This window comes from Cupressus sempervirens, chromosome 1 (genome assembly GCF_028749045.1).
Source record: "Cupressus sempervirens isolate cs-2001-9-10 chromosome 1, ASM2874904v1, whole genome shotgun sequence".
Taxonomy (NCBI): Eukaryota; Viridiplantae; Streptophyta; class Pinopsida; order Cupressales; family Cupressaceae; genus Cupressus; species Cupressus sempervirens.
The window spans coordinates 847,172,602-847,198,532 of record NC_143118.1 but is presented as its reverse complement, the minus strand read 5'-3'; the positions used below and the strand labels follow the sequence as shown (position 1 = coordinate 847,198,532).

Here is a 25,931-nt window from a genome sequence, read left to right as displayed (position 1 = left end):
TTAAATCAATGGTAATCTACTAAATTAGACATAGGGTTTCCATACATTGTAATATGCCTTGCACATTCTAGTTCCTAGAAAAGTCTGGTATTTAATTAGACATTCATGGCTATTAATTCATGGTATGTTTGATTTCTTAAAATGCGGCAACACAAGATTCACATGTGATAAAAAGAGGATTAAAGCATCACTATCTAAATCCTCCTTTTTTGAAAGGATATAATTATCTTAATTTAGAATTCACTGATTGAAAACTCTCACTGTTTTAAAACAGATGTCAGACTAGTGAAATTTATATCATATCACATATTATCTTCTTTCAACCCTCTTTAGAATATTCTTCAATAGTCTCAAGAATAATGTACACATCTTAACCAATTCTAGATACATCTAGATTGTTGTAGCAAGAACAATCAATGTTTTTTTTGAAAAATATAGTACGAAAACTCGCAAGAAAGAATATAACCATTTCCACATAACCTATAATAGATCTAAAATAAAGATGTAATTAAAATTCATATGCAAGAGAATAGACAACATACTCACAAAAATTGTGACACAATATATACCATGGAAAACCCTCATTGAGGGAAAAAACCCAGCCTCTAAAAGCATCCTCGCCATGTATTATTCAACAAAAATACCATTGCAATACAACCATGGAAGCCTTCAAATCCATAGTCATTACCAAGAAATCTATGTAAAAAAGCATGAATCCACACATCCCATGTCATGCTTCCAACTTTCATAAATGCTCCCTTGGCTAACTTGTCAAGAATTGTCCCACTCGACTCTTGACTTTTTGCCTTCTTCTTTTCTCTCATACAACAACTACCCTTGTGGCTACTTATATAGTACCAAGTCTCACAAAACTACCAAGTGGTATTACATAAACCATGTGCTAAAACCATGTGCTACCTAACCCCTTGACCCCACATTTAATATTAGAATTTTAATTCTTTTCCCCAATATTAGATAGTTATGTGAAATATTATCACAATGTTACAATACAACTCATCAAGTATATCCCATGGGAGTCTTTACATGTTGCATGTCCATTTAGATGCAACATTACATAATAAAATAAAATAATACAATAGAACAATATTATGTAATGTGTGCAACATCCAATATCTCAACAATCTTCGACTTGTATAGATTACATAGGGTCAATCTATAGCCACATAAATGAACAAGGGAATAGTCCCTCCTAGCACATCCACCATCATGGATCAAAGTAAACCATGTACTCCATCTAGGTACCTACAACAAAGTCAAAGTATCCAACATCTCAAACATGAATGATCTCACCTCCTATTATGCCACTGCCATCGAACATACATATGTGTCATCCAAAGAGAAAGCCACCCAACCTGTCGCATTAGAAGATCATAAAATCTTGTACCAATTGAAATTCCAAGATAAAAAAAACATGATCTAAAAGGTAATCACATGTATCTATAGTTGTCAAAATATCCATAGCTAAAATAACACCCACAGCAAGTGTCAAACCCATCCAACTATCAATACCTCCAAAGGTATACCAAGTGAATCTCACATCATCAACATATCCATTCTAAAACTTGCAATCACAAGCCTCAAAAGCATTACCTGCCACATATATCCCAAGAAGCTCCCACTACAAAAGATAATTTCAAATCTATAACCAATCCACTTACAACATCTTAAATAAGTGAATCCATGTAGTACCAAGGACATCCACAATATATAAACCAATAACCTACAACAAAACCTCTCATAACAAGTCTCCAACAGTCTCCCAAGCTCTCCACAACCAAAAGAGGAAAGATATAACGGAATAACCATGTCATCTCTCACATGACATACATGAGCATGAACTAGTGATCACAATCTCTAACCAATCTAAAATCCAATCTAAGTGAAACCAAACATCCAAGAAGATAACTAGGAACAAAGAGAAATGATGCAAATCATAACCTGTATCATGTCCTTCTACACACACCTCTAGATGTAAACTATGCAAGTATGATCTCCTAGATAAAACCCAACAAGAAGCCTCAACAATACTTAAACCATACCATATAACTAATCATGGATGTAAGCCTCTCACAAGAAGATCAAACTCATAAACCATTCCTAATCTAAGGAATATGCCCAATATAAAACCATTTCCCAAACTCAAGCATCATAACAACATATGAAAATGGAGATAACTAATGTTAAAAAATTTCTCAAATGAACCCTCCTGAACTAACTCATGTACCATAGCTCAAGATTGATATCCATGAAAGATAAGCATAAAATATAATGCACCTAAGAGAAACAATGGCCTATTCCTCTTAAGTAGAAAACTGCCGAGTAGACCAAGAGTGGGGAATGAGAATGCTAATCAAGATATCCAAGACTCCAAACAAGACTCATATAAGAACAATCTCCTCTCAATTTCATATTAGGTGAATGTCCCTTGGAATTCCTGTTGAAACCAATAACTTTCCCAACAAATACTTCTATAATCCAAGAGAAATCAGCATCACTGCCATCTCTAAGTATCCATGAGCACCTATAACCAATCAATTCATGCCAACTTTAAATGCAACATAGCAATATCATGAAGTATCCAACTTATGATCAATGTACTCAATACCAAGAAACGAAACCAAGATCATTGTCAAAGTTTCAAACATGGCCTCAAGAACATAAACATGACAACATGATCTAACCATCCCAACCAAAGAGATAACATGCTCCATATGAACATAGTATAATATGTCAAAACACTAAATGTGTATCAAGAGCATATCATGACATAACAATAAAATCATCCTCACGCCAAGGATAACATGTCAAATGAAAGCATAAACCACACTTTTACCAAGAACCCTATTAGTCCTCAGGATGCAACCATCTCTAGATACCATGAAGAAAATTATCTCCACATACCATGAAGAAAATAAGTGCACTATGTAAATGTGAAAGGTGCTTCTACAGAAATAGGATCTAAAACAAATCTCCAACATCTACAAACACTCAATAAGTATATCAATGCCAAAAACTCCCACTCAACCATGGTACTAAGTCACCTATGGCATCATAAAATCCATCTCCTACATGAAGATCCTCTAGGTCTACACTCACAAAACCAAAGTGTAAGTACAAAGTGAAACCAAGATCTCCAAACCAAGAAGATATAAACCAAACTAGGAACTAATCCTACATTGTCACCTCATCACTATCACAAGCTCCCACTAAACCATGTATCCAAGCTATCCATGAAATCATAATGAAAAATCATCCTCTAACCATGAGAATCAACTAAGGCATCAAACCATCAAAGAACTCAAAGTGCACATCATGACCTCCTCAAAAGAAACTAAATAACCATGATCCTCAACCAAGAAGATATACCACCATAATCAAATTAGGAATCTAAGCTAATGAACATCAAGGATGTACCTGTATATCCAATCATGTCATGCCAAAATCTATGGCACCATGACCATATCCCTAAACTGAGCATCTGACTCTCAATATGTCCAACCTACCAATATAAAATAGTCAACCACAATCCTCCACCATGACTATACTTGGTAACAACATCTCATCCCTTCTACATGAAGAAAAATTAGAAAATCATGTGACTTAGGTCATAGACAACCCAAATCCAAGCTACCAATCTGAATATGCACCAATAATAAAATATCAATGGATAAAGAAAACCCATAATCAAGCTATAAATACAACCTATAAGTATAGACCACCTACAACACTGCACAACTTGTAGACCCAACAAGTCATCATACATATCCAAATCAAATACTGATAACTATATCCCTGTGAGAGCAATCTAAAATATGAACTAAGTATACAATGACATCAAATCTTAAATCTCCAAACATACAATGTCATAAACTTACAATGTTACCATAGTCAATATATACCATAAACTATTCAGATTAATATATCACTAAATAAACCATGCCAAACATGCACCAAATATAAACTAATGTGTAGAGCTCTCCAAGAGCTTTTCCTTAACTACTCGAAGTCCAAAATCTAACTCTGTATGCCCAAGTTATGCCCTAATTTGTGCTCATAATAAATAACATCTGACTTTTGGGCTCTTAAAACTTAAAAAAGTTTCAAAATCATTGAACCAAATCTACACCAAGTTGTATTGATCTGAATTATCTTTCCAACACCTATACGAAGTCTAAAATCTAATATCCTGAGAGAAAGTTATGGTCATTTTACTAAGATAGTCTTTTTACCATTTTCATTGCAAAAAATTTTTGTGACAAAAATTCTAACGGGATTAAATTTGATGACCATCACGGGTTGAAACTAAAAAAATCTTTCATTTCCTTTGAACATGGCCAAATTAGAGAAAATTATGTATCAAAATTTATGGAAACGTCAACCCGAATCCAATGGTGAGGTTTTCTTTTACCCAAGAGGTCATTTCTGCAAGCTACCCCCTAAAACCCTCATTTAAATGAAACATCCAAAAAATCTTTTTGTCCAACAACTTCACATGTCCAAAATCTTTTAATATCCCATCATAATAGCAAACCCAAAACCCTCAGATCTACAATAAATAACTCATATATCTTTCCCTCTCTTTTATCCTCTCATGCATTCCCATGAATTCAATCTAGGGTTATAATAATAAAACCATAGCTCTGATACCACTTGTAAGGAAACTTGCAAAAAAGAATATAACTATTTCCACATAACCCATAATAGATCTGAAATAAACATACAATTAAAATTCACATGCAAGAGAATAGACAACATACTCACAAAAATTGTAACACAAGATATACCCTGGGAAACCCTCATAAAGGGAAAAACCCAGCCTCCAAAAGCATCCATCACCATGTATTATTCAACAAAAAATATCATTGCAATACAACCATGGAAGCCTTCAAAGCCATAACCACTACCAAGCAATCTATGTCAATAAGCATGAATCCATACATCCCATGCCATGCTTCCAACTTTCACAAATGCTCCCTTGGCTAACCTATTAAGCCTTGTCCCACTTGATTTTTGCTTCTTTGCCTTCTTAATCTCTCTCATACAATAACAATCCTTGTGGCTGCTTATATAGTAGCAAGTCCCACAAAATCACCACGTGGTATTACATAAACCATGTGCTACCTAACTCCTTGACCCTACATTTAATATTGAAATTTTAATTCTTTTCCCTAATATTAAATAGTTATGTGAAATATTATCACAATGGTACAATTCAACTCATCAAGTATATCCCATGGGAGTCTTTACATGTTGCACGTCCATCTAGATGCAATATTACATAATAATATAAAATAATATAATATAAAAATATTATGCAATGTGTGCAACACCCAATATCTTAACAAATACCCCTTCACCTATTCTATTAATTTTAATAAAATAATTCATTTAAAGTTAAAATTAATAGAGTCAACCAAGTGACCTAAATGTGAATTCCTTAGAATTTGAATATATATATAATATGCTTTCAGCAATATTTTAAGTGACCATAAGTAAAGAAATAGAGCTTTAAGATGTCTCATAAAAGTTTGTAATTCTAATATAGAAGTAATATTAGAAGTATAAGACGTCTCATAAAAGTTTAAAATTCTTATATAAAAGTAACATTAGAGGTAGGTACCAACAATATACTAAGACAAACAAAATTTATTTAATGCACTAATGTGTTTCGAAAGTTACCTGCACAAGCAAGGTCAATTATGTGTGTTGGCATTAGTAGGTGGACCATTTTGAATGTAGTGAAAAACAAATTGATGTTAATTTTATGTTTTCTCTACTACTAACTAGTACATTCGGTCCCTTTTTTGATAGATTAACAACAAGATTACACCACAGATTAACCTATTTTTCCTTCTTCATCCTATTTAAATAAATGATTAATTCTATGCTTATTGTATTCAAATGAAATATGACTGTTAAAAGTGAATCTTATAATATTGGGTAATTAGTAATTTATCATTCACTTAAGCATTTGTTATGTACTAAGAAGATACAAGAAATGTTTAAATTGAGTGTGTAAGAAATTTATAGCCATTTCACAAATGAACGGTATGTAGAGAAGAATGGCATGGATTTCACTTGTCATTTTACCTAACTTGGTCCTTGTGTTTGTATTAGTAACCTTATGACTATTACGGGTATGTTTGTTTGATTTTTTAGCTTGTCCGACTCAGTGTTGAAATAGGACATCTAATTTTGAAAGTGAAAATGGTGCAACATTGTTTGTTTTCATCAACATTATAACACTTAACTTTTATTTTTGGATGCTTCTAGCTAGTATACCATTTGATATTTATCCATTGCAAATGTCTTTACTAACAATATTGTATTCTTCAGCTCATGATGAAGCATGGATGCCTCCTTCGGTCATCGCTCTAATATTGTTGAGTGCATTGTTGGCAATAAGGAGCATGAAAACATCCTCGACTATGCCAAGTACAACTGGTAAAACCTTTTTTTGCTATGTTTTGTAATGTGATAATCATGCATTATTTTTTTTGTTGGGTGGATTTTATACTCATGTACCTATTTTGTGCACTAATAGATAGACCTTAAGTTGATAGAGCAATAGATACCAATACTATTGAAGTTGATCCATTTCCTGGAGTAGCCTATGTGACTAGTACTAGTTCATTTGCAGGGACATTGTTGTTAAACAAGAAAACTATGTTTCCATTAAAATTACAGAATCTTCTAGATGCTTTAAAATTGTTATTATTTACAATGTAATTGAAGTTTACTTATACATAACTCATTTTGGACTGATAATCCCATGATATTTTTGTAGGAAATAACATTTTCTTTGATCATCATTTTGATATGACATTGAGGCTATTTGGACCCACCGTATGTAAAAGGTATGTAGTTTGATATGGTTACTACAATATTTTTCTTTTCTTTCATTTATTGTACTATATTAAAGTTATTGATCTAACAAATTAATTAAATTTTTTTAAAGATAGAATGACCAGGGTCATAATTTTTTTTTAAAATAGCTCATTACATCTTTTGAGGATCCTTTTGGGAGAAAAAAAAAATTGACACTTCCCTACTTCTCAAAAGAGCATAAAAATATATAAAGACTATAAAGGACCACTATAGAAGTGGTCTAAAGGAGAACCCAAAGTATGACCATCCTCTTATGAGTCTACCGATGGAGTGGAATGAAATAATATAAGATGCAAAAAAGAAAAGGTTACATGATAAAGCAAATGAACTAGAAGAGGGAAAAAGAAGGTGTGTCATGATATTATTAAGTAGAACGTAATCATGCATTAATTAGTGATCTTTGTAAATATATAATCTAACGTGTTTCAAATTGTTCATAGACTACAGAACACATCAGTGGCTACAAAAGAGACAATAGAAAAGGGTGGCTATATGAAACTTCAATCTCGACTTATAAGTAGTAGCAATGGAATTTCATATTAAAAAAATAATATAATGTTGCAAACATTTTTTTTTAATCAAATCATACATGCAAAACTGACTATATTAAGGAAAAAATATAGGGCATGGAATTCAATGTAGAGCCCATGGATGAAGATAAAAAAATTTCCTTGAAGGAAAGCTATAATGTCATGGTTGCATGCCTACAACAAGAATCTCAAAGCCATACCCAAGAATATGGTGCACCAAATGAGACACATGTAAATTGGTCAAATGAAAAGTAAATCAAATTGAATATTTGAGAAATTTCTTTTTTGGTGTTAGTTTTGAACATAAATTGACTGTATAACAATGTACATAACATTTCACTACAACCTTCATATCCTATCACAAAACTTGCATGTGATAAAGGTCATGATGTGCATCATAGTGGTGAAGGTATTAATTTTCTATTGGAAATTAATTGCACAATTATGAATACAAATTAACATCTTCAATTGCAATTTGACATGTAACCTTTTTTTGAATATTTTAGAGCATGTTGAACATCATGGTAAAGGATTGGAGCATGTTCCAAGTGTTCAGCATGTTGACATGGCGGTGGATCAAAATTTTAATGTACATGATGTGGCATTGTCATGTAAGAAAAATGCATGTTATGTTGTGCTGGTTAATTAAATACTTTTAATACTTAAAAAAAGAAAAAGAGTACGCCAAGTTAACCCATTTACTTGTTCTTGCAACAAAGCCCCCTTTATTGTAGCAACCTCATTCTCCTCAAAATAGGAGGAGGCATCATGATTTGACATTACATGTGCCACAAGAGGAGGAGAATGAGGAAGATATTGATGCTCCTATCAGCCTTTTTCTTAAGAGAGCTAAGAAAAACAAAAAGAAGAAATGATTTTTTTTAAATTCTCTTTGATAAACTTTGTTGGATAATGAAAGAACATTGTTTTAAGTAATTATCTATGAATGTTACATATTAATATTGATTTTTATTTCACATTAATGAATATTGTTATGTGTTAATGAAGTCTTGATTAGTATTGTGTATTAATGAATGTTATGTGATTGTATTGATTGAATGCTATAGGTCATAAATGGATGAATGAATGAATGAAGTATGTAATTAGATGATAATGGGAAATTTAGATTGATGTTAGGGGGAGGGGGGTGAGGCCAGATGAGCTTCCACCTTCACGTGGTTTTCCTTGTTAAGTAGAGAATATTAAAGTATTCTCAAAACTAAGTGAAGCTCAAACTAACATACAAAGGATATCTTCCTAACCAACTAATAGTTTATTTTCTTTGAGATAGAGTTTCATGTCCATTCCTTTATTAGTCACTACCCTTTTAGGCTCCTCAATTTCCCACTCTATTTTTTCTTTTACTTCAAAACTATTACCAAAGTAGAAATTTATTCTTGATCATCTTTAGCTTAGTTACCAAGCAATATAATTTTGATCCTGATACCTCTACTTCCTTCAACTATTGTTCTATTGTATTTATTAGGTTTTCATCCCTCACCCACATTTTTTTCAAACTTGAAAGGACATTGTTTTGGGAATGGATCCTTAATGATATTCATCTAAACTGCAAAGTGGTTTGAACTAGAATGAGGGAGGATATGGGTCAAGATAGTATATTGAAATTAATTGTTATTGAGATTATTTAGTTAGTCTCCACTATTTTTCTCTAGGATTCATTATAGCATTGAACTCATTACAACATTAAATTTAAAACTGGCAATATTTTTGTTAAAAAATAAAATCATGTCCAAAACATGCTTACACTAGCCTTCTTGCAGGAAACTAGGCGAGCATTTTCTGCTTGTGGATTGAGGTTGTATATGCAATGTATTGGCTTATATACCAACTTCATACATACAAGAAAACTTAGGTAATATTTTTATTTCTGTTGAGAAATCACTTTTTTTCCAAGCACAAAATTTTAATATTCGGATGCTTGTGAGAGCTAGGAAACTAACTAATTAGCATTGCAAATGCAATTCTTCCTTTCAATAAATTTTATTAAGGAACTTAGTAACAATGTCTTGTATTACACTCTTGGAGATGGAAAACCCAAAAAAAATTAGACTCAAGACTCGGAAAGTAAAGTTACAATCTCTTAAAGAGACATAATTTTTGGTAAAAGAAACACTTTTTTTTTGTAACCACTTTTTAACTTGCCTTGACATTTGATGCAAGGAGGAGGTGTTAATATATTCTTATTACCAAAATCTATAACTAGACTACTTCCAAGCATACCAAACATATTACCATCGTGTTGGTAAACAAATTGTTCTTTCTTTAATAACTCTCAAAATGCCCAAATGTTTGAAGAACAATTGAGTATAACAGTTGGGAAAATGTTACTTGATAACTAATTTCCCTCTAAATTATAGGTACAACTCCCTTGTAGGTTATTTTCAAAGAATTTTTTTGTTTTTGATCCTACTATGGTGTGTTCTTGACTAGTAAAAAGAAGAGGTAAACCAAGTTAGACCTAGGAAGGAATAACTCAGGCAATGGGTTGGTCTTGAAATGAGATCAACTCCAAAAAATCACACATCTTATGATTCCATGTAATTGATTATTTAGTTATGAAAACTTTTAGGATGAAATGATATGAAGTCATGATAGAAATATTCCTTCTAACTTAGTAATTCTCTGATTACTTTGTCAATTCGTTAAATCAAAAATAGAAACAAAGATCTACTTGTCTTCAACTTTCTAATCTAACCCGTAAGAAATACACAAACTAACATATGCATGGAATAGTAAATAAATGGTATCAAATACTTCTATTATTGTCTCTACAACAAAAGAGCATTTCACATAAAAAAAAATCCAACCCATCTATTATCAAAAGAAATTATATTTATAGTTTTTTGTCAACTCTCAATTCTAGTGGAGATTGATTAACAACAAGTTATCATTGAATCCTTAGGAAAAGTTGATCAATTGAGATGCATAACATTGAGCAAGATGGTTGAGATGGGTTTCACTGCCAACATGTTGGTCAATCTGACTAAGCAAGAGCAAGATGACATTGTTAGGATCATGGCTAAAATATACAACCTTGATCTTCTTGTTGGAGAGAACTATGGCATTAAATCTGCAATTAGGGTAGAAAGGAGAAGGCTTGATGAAGTAGAGAGGAAGAAGAATATGGAACTATTTTCTATCATGGATGGAAAATAATGCAAAAGTGATGAGAATTCCTTACACATATTGTCTCAAGAAGATAATTTGTGCCTATCCATTGCTACATATGTTTGAATGAAAGAGTTATCATTATACTTGGTTTTTGTGTGCACATATAGATGCTTTCTAACTCTATTTTGTGCTTGTTTTCCTTTGGGGGACATACGTGTTCTTGAGAAATTAATCAATTATAGAGTTGCACATGATAGATGTAGTTTGTTCTTCTGAGAACACTATTTCATACTCTAAAGTCTATATTTTCCTCATGTTTGCCTCTAGATATCCTCCTTACAAAGTCACATTATTTAGATCATATTAGTAGGTATCCGCTAACACTATAAAAATAGTAAATACTTATAGCATTATATATACCTTTGTGTAGAAACAGTTTCTTAAAATCACTCTTCAATTAAAATGAGAAATGAGAATTGTTTCATTGTTCATATTATTCTGAGTACCAACGTTGCATCATTTTTAAAGACACAATTGTTTTTTATGCTTCAACTCTTTAATGGGTTTTAAAACTTGTCTTCTCTGATAGTGTCAAATATGGTAATTTTCTCTTCTAGGATCAGTTTGGTGATAGTTTTTAGCATTGACATTTCAGATCATACTTCAAGATGTCTTATACGTCATGAGAAAAGGCATTCTAATTATGAATCATGTACTATGATCAGCATTGATACTAAAAACTATCTCACAGTCTATTGAGGATAAGAAAACAATTATCAAGTATAGATTATGGAAATCTAATACACTCTGGTAATTAAATCTGATACATATGTGACATGAAAAATGATTAGTGGCAAAGGGGGTGAGATTCAATAGCTTCTAAGATTCATCATTTCTATATAAATGTATTCTTTGATTTATTGGTTATTTCTAATATTTGGTGAAGACAAGGACTACATATGGATTATAAGGGTCTATTAGATCATGATGATAACTTAGTTGGGTTGTTGATATAGGTCTATTAGTGGAAGGACCTAATGGAGATAACACTACGAATCTTTCATAGAATAACTATCCATTGAAATTGAATATGAGAAATGATCATGTGATGCTGCCCCAAAATACTAGTCACTTGAGTACTATAGTGAGTGGGTTAATGAAACTACCTAGTAATAACAACTATTACAGTGATCGGCAACTCAAATCTTGCAAAAAGAAGAGGAACAAGCACTCAAAAGAGTCTAGAGAAGATGGTAAAGATAGGAAAAGAGAACACCCTTTTATTATAACTGAACTAGGAGAACTTGTAAGAGGAAAAAAGAACAGGCTTGACTATTTTTTTGCTCTCTATGAACAGTGTGGCAAGTTTCTTATGGATGTTTAGCACATCACTAAGGAAAGAGGGGAGAAATTTCCTACAAAGGTATTTGTTTATAATGCTCTACAATCACCTCAAAAAAATAGTGCATAGAATTTAAAACCAAATCTTAGAACTCTTTTATTCAAATAAGATTAGATAACTTATCAAGAGAGAGTGATATTGTTTGTGACATGGATCAAAGTGTATTTACTTGGTTGAAATAGTGTTTTGATCAATAGTGCAATAACTCTTCTTACATGTTTAGAAAAATGCTTGAATGTGTGTTGAAATGCATGGTTGACGTTGTTCAGCATGCTTTTTTTTCCTATATAATTCTCATATTCATATTTAATGCGGTTGTGTTTGCATCCTTGTTATCCATGACTTAATAATACTCTATTATATTGACATTGATGTCTACTATATTGAACAGTTTGGTAGATCTCCAAAAGCCATGGGTGGAACTTGATGGAAAACCATGTGTTGTTGTTGGGAAAAGTGGTCTCATGGCTTGGTATGACAGTCTATTTAGTCAAGCTTACAATAGCCTTAATCTTATTTATGATTTCCATATTTCTTATGCTCAATATATTGTCTTAGGAGATAAATAGGAAAGAGTATTTATTTCAATATGTTACACAAATTAAAGTATGTCTTTGTATTATACAACTGGATGTTGCGTCATCCAAACTTCTTGTAACTAATAATGAATTCAAGGATTCAGAGTTCAAAAAATAATTGAGTGAAATTGTATGTTCTTTGCTAGAGTTGCATGTAGTTCCAAATTTCAATGAAAATGATGTAGTGAGCACAAGAAATGCACCATACAAGGTATTTATTCCTACAATGCATTTAAACCACATGCTTTGTTTATAAGTATGCCAAATTTTTAATTTGTGATTTATTTTGGCTAATTATTTGTGATAGTTTGTTTGAAAATTAGCTTACTTCCATACACTTACCATTCCAAATGGTACATGGACCTATTTTGGACAACATTTAAACATGATAGAAAAATATTGTTAGATATTTCATGAGAAATCAAAATATTGTCTACTAATACATGCATATATCCAAGAGTTGAGAGACCTTCTCAAGTGTTAGATAGAAGATCTATTACAATTTGCTTGCAAAACCTAAGAATTAAGCTCAATTACCTTAAGACCATGAAGGGGAATTCTCAGACTCTTCATAACATATCATGAACTTTAGAAAATGCTAAAAGAAAGTTATTACTGAAATGATTCCCTCTATATCATTACAATATGTCCTCACAAATTACTTAACCTAAACAACTACATCAATGAAGCTCATATATAGATGTTAAAAAATATGGTTGTCACAATAATTGAATCAAACACAATAGAATTCATCAGAGAAGATGATTTTTCATAGAATTCATTTGACTATTTGTGCTCTTACTCTCAAAAAGTCCTTTTGTTTTAGGTAGATGCTTAAATTTTGTCAAACTTAACTAGCTTTTGGTAGTCTCTTGTTCATTGGATTGAATTCTTCTTTTTGAAGCTGACCTTAAACTAATTTCATATCATCATACCTTTTTTATCTTCTACCACCATTGTTATGCATCACTCGAAAAAGCTGTCAACATCCATATGACTATCACTTTACTCTTTACTTGTTCATTATGATTGAATAATGTTTGTTGTATTTTTATAAGGTTCAGAAGGTTATTACATTCTGAATGGATTAAGAAGCAAATGGTCATGGTATTAAATGTTTCAAGTTAAAGTTCATTTACTAATTCATCTCTTAATATATCTACAGTAATACTTTTATTATAGGGAGATGCTTAAATTATGAGTTTGATTATCTTCTGGTTGTCTTCTTCTACATTGGATTGAACTCTTCCTTTCCAAGTTTCCCTCCCTTTTGATCTTCGACTACAACTATTATGTATAACTTCAAAAAGTTGTTGATAGTCATGGGACTATCTCTTTATTTATCAACTATGACTTTTATAGCACATACATAAAAATTAATTCTTTCATGCTTAATGATTTCTCTTGCTGACATGCTCTAGTTGCTTTAAGAATTTTTTAGATCCAATAATCAGAGTCTAAATAGATTAAGCAACAAATGGTCATAGTATTAAATATGTCATGCAAAACATCATTCACTAACAATGCTCTTAATGTGTCATCTATAAAAGGTCTTTCATTTAGGTAGATGTGTAAACTATCATAGAAAATTAAGTCTATCACACTTAATTTCATTGTGGTCTTAATACATCTATAACAATATTTTCATTCTAGTTAGATGCTTAAGCTATTAGGCTTTGAATAGCTTTTGACATTGTTTTCTTGTTCATTGGATTGAGTTATTCCTTTTGAAGCTGCCCTTAGACTAATTTCATGTAACCATATCCTTTTGATCTTCTACTACCATTTTTATGCATCACCTCAAAAAATTGTTAACAACCATATGATTATCTCTTTATTCTTCATTTATTGACTATGACTATTGCACACATAGATACTAATTAATTTTCTCACGCTTTATGACTTTTTTTGTTGGTATGCTCTAGGTGCTTTATGGCTTCTTTTTATTAGGTTTAGTAGTAATAGATTAAGATGAAAATGATCATGATATTAAAAGTTTTAGTCAATAGGTCATTTGACTATTTGTGCTCTTAGTCTCAAATAGTTCTTTTGTTTTAGGTAGATGCTTAAATTTTGTTAGACTTAACTAGCTTTTGGCAGTCTTCTTGTTCATTGGATTGAATTCTTCTTTTTGAAGTGACCCTTAAACTAATTTCATATCATCATACCTTGATCTTCACTCTATTGCAGCCTCACAACAATATAATTCAATTGTGAATTCCTCCATGTCTTTTCTTTGATCCTCTTACATGAGTTCCTATTCTCCAATGTCACAAGTTTAATAGCTTGCTAGAACTTTCCTCTCGATTGCAAACAAATACCAAAGGGATGCAACATAGGTTTCATTGATTTTTTTGGCGTACTCTTTCAAAAGAATATTTTTCTTCTCTAATCTATGTACTTCATGAGAGTGATTCACTTCTTCACACTCATTCCAATCCTCATTCCCTTCCTCGACATAGTACTTTATTATTTCCATGTGCAACTAGGATTCATACTCACCATCTAATGTCCAACTACCTATGGTTTCTCAAAGTTATCATCTAAGCATTGGTTGTGAGCATGAGCTTGCACTGATTTTCTTAAAGATGAAGGTCTAAAGTTTGCATGTTGTGAGAATGATGGAGACAAGGTGATCAGTATTCCATAGGTGTTGGGAGTTTGACTTGTTGATTGAGAGAATCCTTATACTTTCATTCTTTTAATGCTCAAATGCTTTACTTCTCACTGTAAGAATTTGCCTTAGGGAAAAATCACCCAAGACCAAGAAGCTCAATAACTAGCACAAAATAGACCAATAGAGTATGATCAAAATAACAATATGAAATTCAATTGACGTACAAGTACACTAGGAGTGCCTGAATATAAAGGCCTCTAAAATGCTTCTACAATGTCTAGGAGTTAGCAATATGATAAGCCTCACAACTAAGAACATGTCCACCAAGAGTGGATTATCCTCCATTACGCATAGGAGTTAGTGTGATGATGAGAGGATAAGCCTACAAAGGTGTGTCACATAAAATTATGTTGTAGACACCATGTGCTTAATTAAGAGTGTGAATAACTATGTTGTCAACATGACAACTCAGTTAATTATGCAAACTACAGTGTTGTAGACACCATGTGCTAAATTAGAGTTGCTTACTCCTATGTTGTCAACATGAAAACTCATATGAGTACGCAAACTCCTAGGTATCTAACCTAATAAATAATAAAATAATGCATTTATCATAAGTAAACTTAAGTAAAGTGTAAATAATAATTTTTTGCACTAACACCCCCCCTTAAGTGCAACTTAGGGGAATGCACTTAAGCTCACAAAAGCTATGATGAAATGCATAATGGGTCCCGGCTACTAGGCCATGTTAGGTACCCAAGTAAATATGCAACGTTGTACACATAATGCAATGCAAGAAAATGCAATAAAATCTCTTTGAAAATAGAGAAAGAGGGAAAACCTCAAGAGAAAATATCTCCCCCAAAAAGAGAGAAATGTGTAATATAGAAGAGAAGAGTCATGTGACCCCCCTGATGAAAAATCACTCACCCCCAAGAGATCTCGCAAATGAAGTTACTTGACCTACGTGAAGGGCTTAGTGAAGATGTCAATTATATGTTGCTCCCTAGGACAATACTACAATGCAATGACCTGCTCATGAATCAGCTCTTTGATGTAGTGCATATGAACCTCAATATGTTTGGTGCACTGGATGTTTTGAGATCTCAATAGCACTTTGATTATCACAATGGATGACTATGGGTCAAGGTAGATCAAAACCAAACTCCTTCAGAATCTACTACAACCAAATAGCTTTTGTCGCCGCAGTCATAGATCCTTGATACTCAGCCTCAGTCAATGAAAGAGAAATGGAGCTTTGCTTTTTACTCTACCAACAAATGGAGCTGGAACCAAAATGAAACATGTATTTTGAAGTAGACTTGTGAGAATCAAGGTCCCCTGCATAGTCTGATTCTGTATATCCCACTAACTGAAGTCTTGTACCAATTTCATAGTGTATCCCATGTGTATGTGTAACCTGGATATAGTATAAGATTCATTTGGCTACCTTCTAATGAAGTTCATGTGGCTCTTGCATGAAGCAAGAAACCATGCCAACTACAAATGAGATGTTAGGTTGTGTATGGGTCAAGTAGATGAGACTTCCAACCAAATATCTATACAAAGTCACATCAACAAGTGGAGTAGAACACTTTGTTTCTAACTTAACACTTGAAAGAAAGAGAGTAGGTATAGCCTTGTAGTCACTCATGCAAAACTGAACAAGTAGATCAAGAGCACACTTGGGTTGTGATAATATGATCCTTGATGAAGATTGATGTATCTTGATACCAAGGAAATAGTATAGTAGACCCAAGTCTATCATCGAAAACCTATACTAGAAAGTAGCCTTGACACTATCAATAATGGATGTTGTGCTCCCTGTAATGATCAAGTCATCAACATAAAGCACAAGTAGAAAATGAGAATCATCCCTCTGAAGAATGTATACATTTGGATCGAAATGACATCTGGTGAACTCTTTAGAGAGAAGGAAAGAATCCATCTTGGCATACCAAGCTCTTGGAGCTTTTTTAAGTCTATAGATAGACTTTTTCAATTTGCAAACCAAGGTAGAATCCTAGATGAATCCCTATGGCTACTCTATATAAATCTCCTCATGACAATCACCATTCAAGAATGCACTTCTCACATCCATCTAATGAACAACCCATCTCTGAGTTGTTGCTATAGCTAGTGTCAAACAAATGGAGTTCATCTTTGCAACTGGTGCAAAGGTATCACTATAATCAATGTCAGGTACCTAAGAGAAAGCTTTTGCAACCAGTCTAGCCTTATGTTTATCCACACTTCCATCTGCTGTGAACTTGGTTCATTAGATCCACTTACACTGAACCAATTTTCTTCCCTTAGGAAGAAAGACTCAGTCCCATGTATCATTTCTCATAAGAGATTTATATTCTTGCTACATTACTCTATCCCATTCTATAATAACTGATGCTTCTTTAAATGATTATGGATCTGAAGCAACTATAATATAAGCATGTGGGAGTGAGTTGTGTTGTGATCTTGTCCTTCTAGTATCTAAAGGATTACCATCAATGGTCCTACTGCATCCAATGTCTACTTAGCCCATCTAGGTCTAGTGGAAGAAGATGTAGAAGGTATATCCTCAATCTTAACTAGTTGATACCTTTGTTTGGGTCGTGGACAAACATCTTCCAAGTCACTATCATCACTATCACTCTGTTTAATGAAGGAGGAAGAAGGAGGAGTTGAAGAAGTAAAGCTTGGACAAATTTCTTCAAAGTGAATACTCCTCTCAAAGAATATATCATGTCTCTCTAGATCCACTAACTTGTAGGCTTTACGTGAGTTTGCATATCCAACAAAGATGCAAGATTTCTTTGAGCTTCCAATGCCTTGCATTTCTATGGAGGTATTTATGCCCATGTTGGACAACCAAAGACTCTAAAGAGCTTAACGGTAGGTTTCCTACTAGTCCATGCTTCAAAAGGAGTTATACCATCCAAAGCTTTATGGGGACTCCTATTTTGGATGTAGTTAGCACAATTCATTACTTCAACCCAAAAGACATGATCAAGAGACTTGTTTAGTAGCATGCAAGTGGTCACCTCTTTGAAAGTTATATTTTCCTTGCAACAACACCTTTTTGTTGTAGCGTGTATGGTACTGAATGTTGAAGGTCAATTCCCTCTTGAGTACAAAAGCCTATTAGTATTGAGTTCACATGCTCCCCCTATTATCTATTCAAAGAACTTTGATGGCTTTTTCTAACTGCTTTTCCACTTGAGCCTTGAAGCTGAGAAATTTCTCAAACACTTCACTCTTATGATCCATGAAGAAGACCCAAGTAAACCGAGAGTATTCAACTATGAAGGTGAGTGCATAGAAAGACTTGCCAAATGATGGCACTAGAAATAGGCCTACCACATCACTATGAACCAATTTAAGAACACATTATGCTCTCCAAGACTTCCCCTTGTCATACATTTTTTTTGGATGTTTTCCAAGTGAGTAACCTGAACAAACACCTTCTAAAAATTGGACTTGAGGTAGACATTAACCATTTTCTTGTTGCTAAGTTGCTGAAGATATCTATAGTTGAGATGTCCAAATCTGTCATGCCACAGTTTACTTTCTGTATTTGAATGTAGTAACAAGGCTTGTGCATTTGATTTAGGCACAAAGGAAGAGAAAGTGTAAAACCTTGAATCATGATTGGCTTCACCTATTGCAATCATAGAGTCATCTTTGATGCTTTTCACTACTACTAAGTCTGGAAGAAATTCAACCTTATTTCTACCTCCATAGTGAGTCATTTGGTAGACTAAAAGAAGGTTGGAGGTAAGATTAGGAACATATAGAACATCCTTGAATGCTCCATTGTCCATCTCAACTTCACCTTTAACTTCAACTTCCACTTTAGTATCATCCCCTACAAAGATGTGTGGTACCTCTGAATGTGTCATGGAAGAAAAATCTCTCTTTGATGCACCCATATGATGTGTGGCACCTAAGTCAATGACCCATTCTCCCTGACTAATTGTGTTTGTGAGTGAAGCATGCCCTTTTCCCTTAGAATCTGAAGATGAAGATCCTTTCTCTTTATAAGCATTAGGCAGTGGAACATTATGTTTCTTCATGATGTTCTTCAACTCATCAATCTGTTTGTGATAACATTGATGTTCATCATGACCCATCTTTTTACAATAGGCACACTTTTTCTTCTCCTGATTAGTGTCCCCCTTTTTGTTGGTATTTGAGGAAGACTTGCCTTGTTGTTGATTTGATGTTGGTATTGAATTTTTTTTATCCTCTTGTTTTTTTATTCTTCCACTTCTTCTTTTTTCCCTTTCCTATGTTTGAACTTTGACCAGCTGAATTTTGAGAACCCTCATTATTAGCCAACAATGCCTGACTTTGAAGACTTGAGAATCCCCATTGTTGTCAACTTAGTTTTTTCATCCTCTAATAGCTGAGCATAATCATCAAAAGTGATTTTATTATAGGAAGCTCCTAAGGTAATCTTTGTGTTGTTGAAAGAAGAGACAAAAATGGAGTACTCAGATGGCAGCTTATTATGAATGAGATAAATCAACATGTCATCTTTGATAGGACTACCACAATCATCAAGTTTTTTTCTCAACTCCTTCACCTTAATGATAAAATCCTAAATGGAATCAAAGTTCTTAGGATTTATGGAGATTAGCTCATCTTCAATTTTGTAAACATCCTCTTCAATCACTTTACCATATAGGTTTTTAAGGACATCCCAAGTTTCCTTGGATGTATCATACTTCATGATCTGATAGAGGATCTTTTCATCAACCCCTAACCTAAGAGCACTTAGGACTTTCCTATCTATCTGAATTCAAGCATCGATATCACTTTTAGATACTTGATCACCTATTGGTTTAGGAAAGGAACCATCTACATATTGAGAAATTTCTTCATGCATCAATTCACACCATTTTTTAATAAACCATGTGGCATAGTTATGCGGTGTTAATTTTGGAATCTTAAGATTTCCCATGATGTAAGAAATGAAAGGTAATAGTAAGAAAAGATGAACACAACACCAAGAAACACCCCCCTTTCACTCAATCAACAAACCAATCCCCCCCCCCCCAAAAGAAAGATTTTGGCACTTTATACTTAGTGCGTTTACAATAGCCACTTGCCAATTTTGGCCTTAATGGACTTCTAATTTGTTGTTTACAACCTTCTTTTGGAGTTGAAATCTGGAACTTTACAATGTAGCTCAGAAATACAACAATTTTGAAGCAATATAATGCAAAAAAAAGACCTAATCCTACAAAGTGGAATTTATGTCTACAAAAGCCTATAATCTGATTGTAGATCTAGAAAGTAGAAAAAAATATATTCACTTTCAAAAAATATGGAACCTAATTTGGAGTCCACATGAGCCCATACGAAGCGTTTGAAGTTGCAAAATGCAAGATTGGACAGGTATAGTCACCAGAAACTACAATTTTTGACAAATCCATGCACCAAAACCAAAAAAAATAGCACCATTGAAAAATTTAGGAAATCCTAACGAAAAAAATGCACCTAATTTGGAGTCCAGATGACTGAGATATGGCCTCCCAAATTCAGACTATCAAATCAAAACTGAATATGGAGAGGGGTCAGATTAGCAAAATGTGAGGTTAAATTTGACATCCAAATGACTGTCATGATAGTGCAATATGGCCTATGGTTGATGGTCAAACGACCATCAAATTTAGGCTCATAAAAAAGTTGATGTCAGCAAAAAAAGACCTCCCTGGCTGACATGGAAAATTTGTCCTTTACAGTCTGACATTGTAGATGATGTCAGTGTGATGTGTCAGGGATAACTGTGTAGGTATGGACTGTCTACGTGGCACTGAGTTGGATTGTGCAAGTACAATCTATCCAGTATGGCACTGAGTGGGACGATGGAAGCCGACAAGGGTTGGAAGTGTAGTCGACGGGGAGTTTTGAGAAATTGTTGGTGGGGAAGACTAAGTTGCTACCGATGGAAGCTTTGAATGGGCTGGTGGTTACTGTGAATGATGGCTGGCATTGGCAGATTTTTGTCGGGAGTGTAAATGGTCGGCAGGTTGGATAAAGCTATGCTAGGAGGGCTTGCTCGGCAGTGGGATTTTTAGTCCCACATGCACTCAATGTGCATGCCTAGAGTTGTTTAAAAAAAACAAGTTGCAGTGTTTGAAGTGCCTAAGAAGGCCACTAGACGGTTGAATGTTGCTCACCAATGAGTGGTGCTAAGTTCGCCAAGTTGTTTAAAACAAATATGAAAGCCGTCGATTATTGTATGGTGCCCGTCGTGATTTGGGAAGTGGCAAGAAATAATGAAATTTGCCAAAAATGTTGAAACTGCTAATTAAAATGGAATATTAGGGAATTGCAGAGAATATTCCACAATGGGGGCAAGGATTTGATCACCTAATTCCTACAAAAATAAATTATCTACAGGCCTAATAGGCCAAAAAAAACTTGAAAATATAATCTGAAAAATACAATAAATGCAGAGAAAATAAAATGACAAATCTTAAACAATAAAATCACAAATATAATTGATCATACCAAATTCTGCAAATCAAGCCTTTGGGTGCCAATTTGCAAAAAAATTGCCTCAATTTTGACTATTGCCCAACATAGAAAAATTTATAGTCAAAATTCACTAAATCGGTACTCTGAACACAATGGTGAGGTCTATTTTGGCTCTAGACACTCCCAATGACTGTGACACTCTAGATTTGAATCGGTGGCCCTCCAAGAGGTGAAGCAAGAATGGTCTCGAATGGATATGAAATGACGCTCTTATGGCTTTGATACCATGTTAGAATTTTCCTTAGGGAAAAATCACCCAAGACCAAGAAGCTCAACAACTAGCACAAAATACACCAATAGAGTATGATCAGAATAATAATATGAAATTCAATTGATGTACAAGTACACTAGGAGTGCCTAAATATAAAGGTCTCCAAAATGCTTTTAGAATGTCTAGGAGTCAGCAATATGATAAGCCTCACAACTAAGCACATGTCCACCAAGAGTGGATTATCCTCCATTAAGCATAGGAGTTAGTGTGATGATGAGAGGATAAGTCTAAAAAGGTGTGTCAAATAAAATTATGTTGTAGACATCATGTGCTTAACTAAGAGTGCAAATAATTGTGTTGTCAACATGACAACTTAGTTTATTATGTAAACTCCAGTGTTGTAGACCCCATGTGCTAAATTAGAGTTGCTTACTCATGTTTTGTCAACATGACAACTCATATGAGTATGCAAAATCCTAGGTGTCTAACCTAATAAAAAATAAAATAATGAATTCATCCTAAGTAAACTAAAGTAAAGTGTAAATAATAATTATTTATACTAACACTCACCTCCTCCAACCTCTATGTTGCCTGAGTTTTCTTACCTGTGACTTGCAAAAATATTGGTAAGCCAAGACCTACCTAGGCAAACCACAAAACTGCCAAGCAAAAAGGTTTCCCATGGTTGTCAACCTATAATGGGGCAATGGAGTGAAAATATCACAACATGTACTTTGACTTTGTGCGAGTATTTACATATTTACCCTAGAAAAAGACTATCTAGGTCTTCATGTTTTGCATGTTCAAGCAAAGAGGGTGATAAATCTTTATAATTATTGAAGAAAACTAAAGAAGATGAAGACAACCTATTTTGAAAATCTGAGAATCAAGTTTCAAAAATCTAATTTGGGAATCTGACTTTGATATAATTAAAGTTGAGGAAGATTACACTTTTTTAGTTATAAATTATGCATTGCTTTACAATATTCTTAATGTGTTTTTGATAAGAAATATTTTCTAATGTAAATTGAAATGACAAAATATCTTAGATTCTAGTATTGATTTGTGGCTTTTCTTGTGTAAGCGAGCTCTATTATTCGTAACTCATTTCTGATTTGGCTTACTATTTGGTATTGCAAATGATATTTAAGGGAACCAAAATTTCACATTGGTCATGGGTAAAATTCAATCAAGGTGTCCCTACTGGAGAAGTTTGAATTATGTCAAAAACTACTTGACCTATTTAAACATTACTATAAACAATGGATCTTATCAGTCACTATATAGAGATCAAGTGCAATGGCATTATTCCAACTTTGAATATTAAAAGTATAAATATAAACCATTTTAAAGAAAGAAGAGTTTGAGAGAAAATAGATTCCATTAAATTAACGCTAGAATTAGATTACAATTAAGATACATGGAGAGAAGGCCCCACACATAAATGATGTAAAATGAAAAGTGTTACAAAAGTTATTATCTAGTTTGAGATCTTAGTTTTTTTTAAAGTTTACAATATGGGTGTGATCAGTCGATTGATTGGTAGTTACTAAGTCTTTGTAATTAGAAGTCAATGTTTATATTGTAATGATATTTTTTAAGGGTTGATTTTTTATTACTGGCAAGAGGAACCAATTTAGGGGAAACGCCATAAAGAGAGAGCTTCCAAGAAACTACTCTAGAGGTTCCTTTATAAAAGAGTCCTTGTCAATACAGAAATCTTGTAGACACTTGGATGAAACAAGAACATTTATTACCAAAAACCATAAAACCTATCATAAAAGATTGAAATGTCGTGCTTTATGAAAGTAGGAAATTATTAAAAATAATGTTCATATGTCACGCCTCATGAAAGTAGGAAATTATTCAATAGAATTTGCATTAAACATGTGTGGATGTTAAAAAGACTTCATAGATACAAAGCCGCTAGTCCCATGGTGGTTAGCTTTTTCTATATTTAATTTGATATTGACTACTTTAATTATTATCATCTAAATTTATGAAAATGTCTCTATCTATATGAATATGAGCAAAGTAGTAGTACTAGGAGTAGAGTAGAAGGGTGGTTGGACTAGTAGAAGTTATAGAGCCTTACACCGTAAGTACAAGAATGTGTCGATGTGGTAGAGCTAGTAGTTATATCATTTATAGAGCATATTTAGTTTCTTCATTATGTCTTAAATGATACTGACTAAGCTTATGAGTACAATATTTATGATTGAGACTCTCTACCTTAAATTAATCTACCTTTTGTTTGGATCCATATAAAATTTTACTTCCCTTTCTACGTACCAGTTTTGTGCACATAACTAGCTATTAGTAGCCTAATAGAGATCTTTTGACTTTTTGTTGATTTAATATTTACATGTATTCAATGATATAGGTATGATTTATGGCTAGATTTGTTATCATCAAAGACTCGTGACAATTTACATCTAGAAGAAATTTGTAAAATCTCATGTGGGTGTATTTACCACTACTTAAACCAGCATTTCACCCCTTTCTTCATAGTGTTGTTTCACATCTAGGGAGTCATTTGGTGCAACACTAACTCTAACAAATAGGCTAGCTTGAAATTTCACCCCATAGTCTATATTAAAATGGATTTAACCCAACTGCTTCTTGACTCCATTAAGATTTTAAGCCCAAGTTTCGGGTCCATTCAACAGATAATATATGTCAACAATTCTTTCTCATTTATATTTTTAGAAGGAAGATTGTCTTATTAGAGAATGCCCTCATTGCAAACTCCTAACCTCACACACCTTCGATTAAGAACTCCACCCCCAACTCCATATGTAGACAATGATCAAGGTATAATCACATTTGGACTTGTAAATGCAGACAACATCGGAACCTCATCCATCTATAGGCACTTGTAGGGCCATCAATATAGGTCTTTGAAATCTCATCTCAAGGTGGTGGTAGACCCACCAAAGACATGAAAATAAGTATCCAAACTAATCACTGACTAGGCTAGTGATTACTTTGGACATTTATCTTGCACTAGATTTTTTTTAAAAGAAATCAGATTGATCAAAATTTTGACCAATCTTGGTCGACATTTCCACCTAATATTGGTTGAAATTTTGACCAATGCTTTGGTCATGAGTATGGCATGGTGGTCGATCAAAGACCAAAATTGGTCAAAAATTTGACCAACATTGGTCAAAATTTTGACCAATACATTGGTCATACATTTGGCATCCTAGTCTTTGATAGACTAGAATTGGTCAAAATTTTGACCACACTTTGGTGGCCATTTCGACTAATATTGGTCAAAATTTTGACTAATAGTTGGACCATTTTTTGGTGGCCATTTTGACCAAGATTGGTCAAAAATTAGATCATTAGTTTGACCATTGTTTGGTGGAACTTTCAACGAAGATTGGTCAAAATTTTGACCAATTGCCACCAATAATGCTCACACTAAATGTAGCCTATTTTGACCAAATACTTGGTCAAAATTTTGACCAATTGGAGGGTTCATCAAAATTTCAACGACAAAAATTGTGACGCACCACTTGGTCACAAATTCAACCAAAATGGGTCAAAATTTTGACCAATTTTCGTCAAAAAATGGGTCCAAATTTACTAATGATAGTTGTGGAGTTTGAGGAATATATTTTCTTATCGAGAATTGGTGGTAGTTGGCCTAAGTCATTAACAAGAATGATAGAGATCCCACAAAAAGGTTCTTGTTGGCTATGTGGATATGCCTCACGTAGTGATTGTCTATTTTGATGAGAAATCTTGGTCCTAAGAATTATATTTTGTCTATAATAATGTATTTAATATGTCTGAAGTCTTCTTGGAGGTTTATTAATCATTGGCCTTATAATGGATGCATTTCTTTTATTGGAATTTGTATGGATTGTTGAGGCTCGTATGTTATAAGTTGCAACTCTTGTACATGTTAGTGGCAATAATGATTTCTCGTCATTATTTTATGTTATGTTTATAGTTTTCCTAATACAATCAATATAGTATGATTTTCTAGTGCCTATTT

General features: G+C 33.3%; 1 pseudogene; it reads left to right on the top strand.

Moving 5' to 3' along the window:
* Positions 1-25,931, top strand: part of LOC149580497 (floricaula/leafy-like protein) — a 67,274-nt pseudogene that overhangs the window by 6,266 nt on the left and 35,077 nt on the right.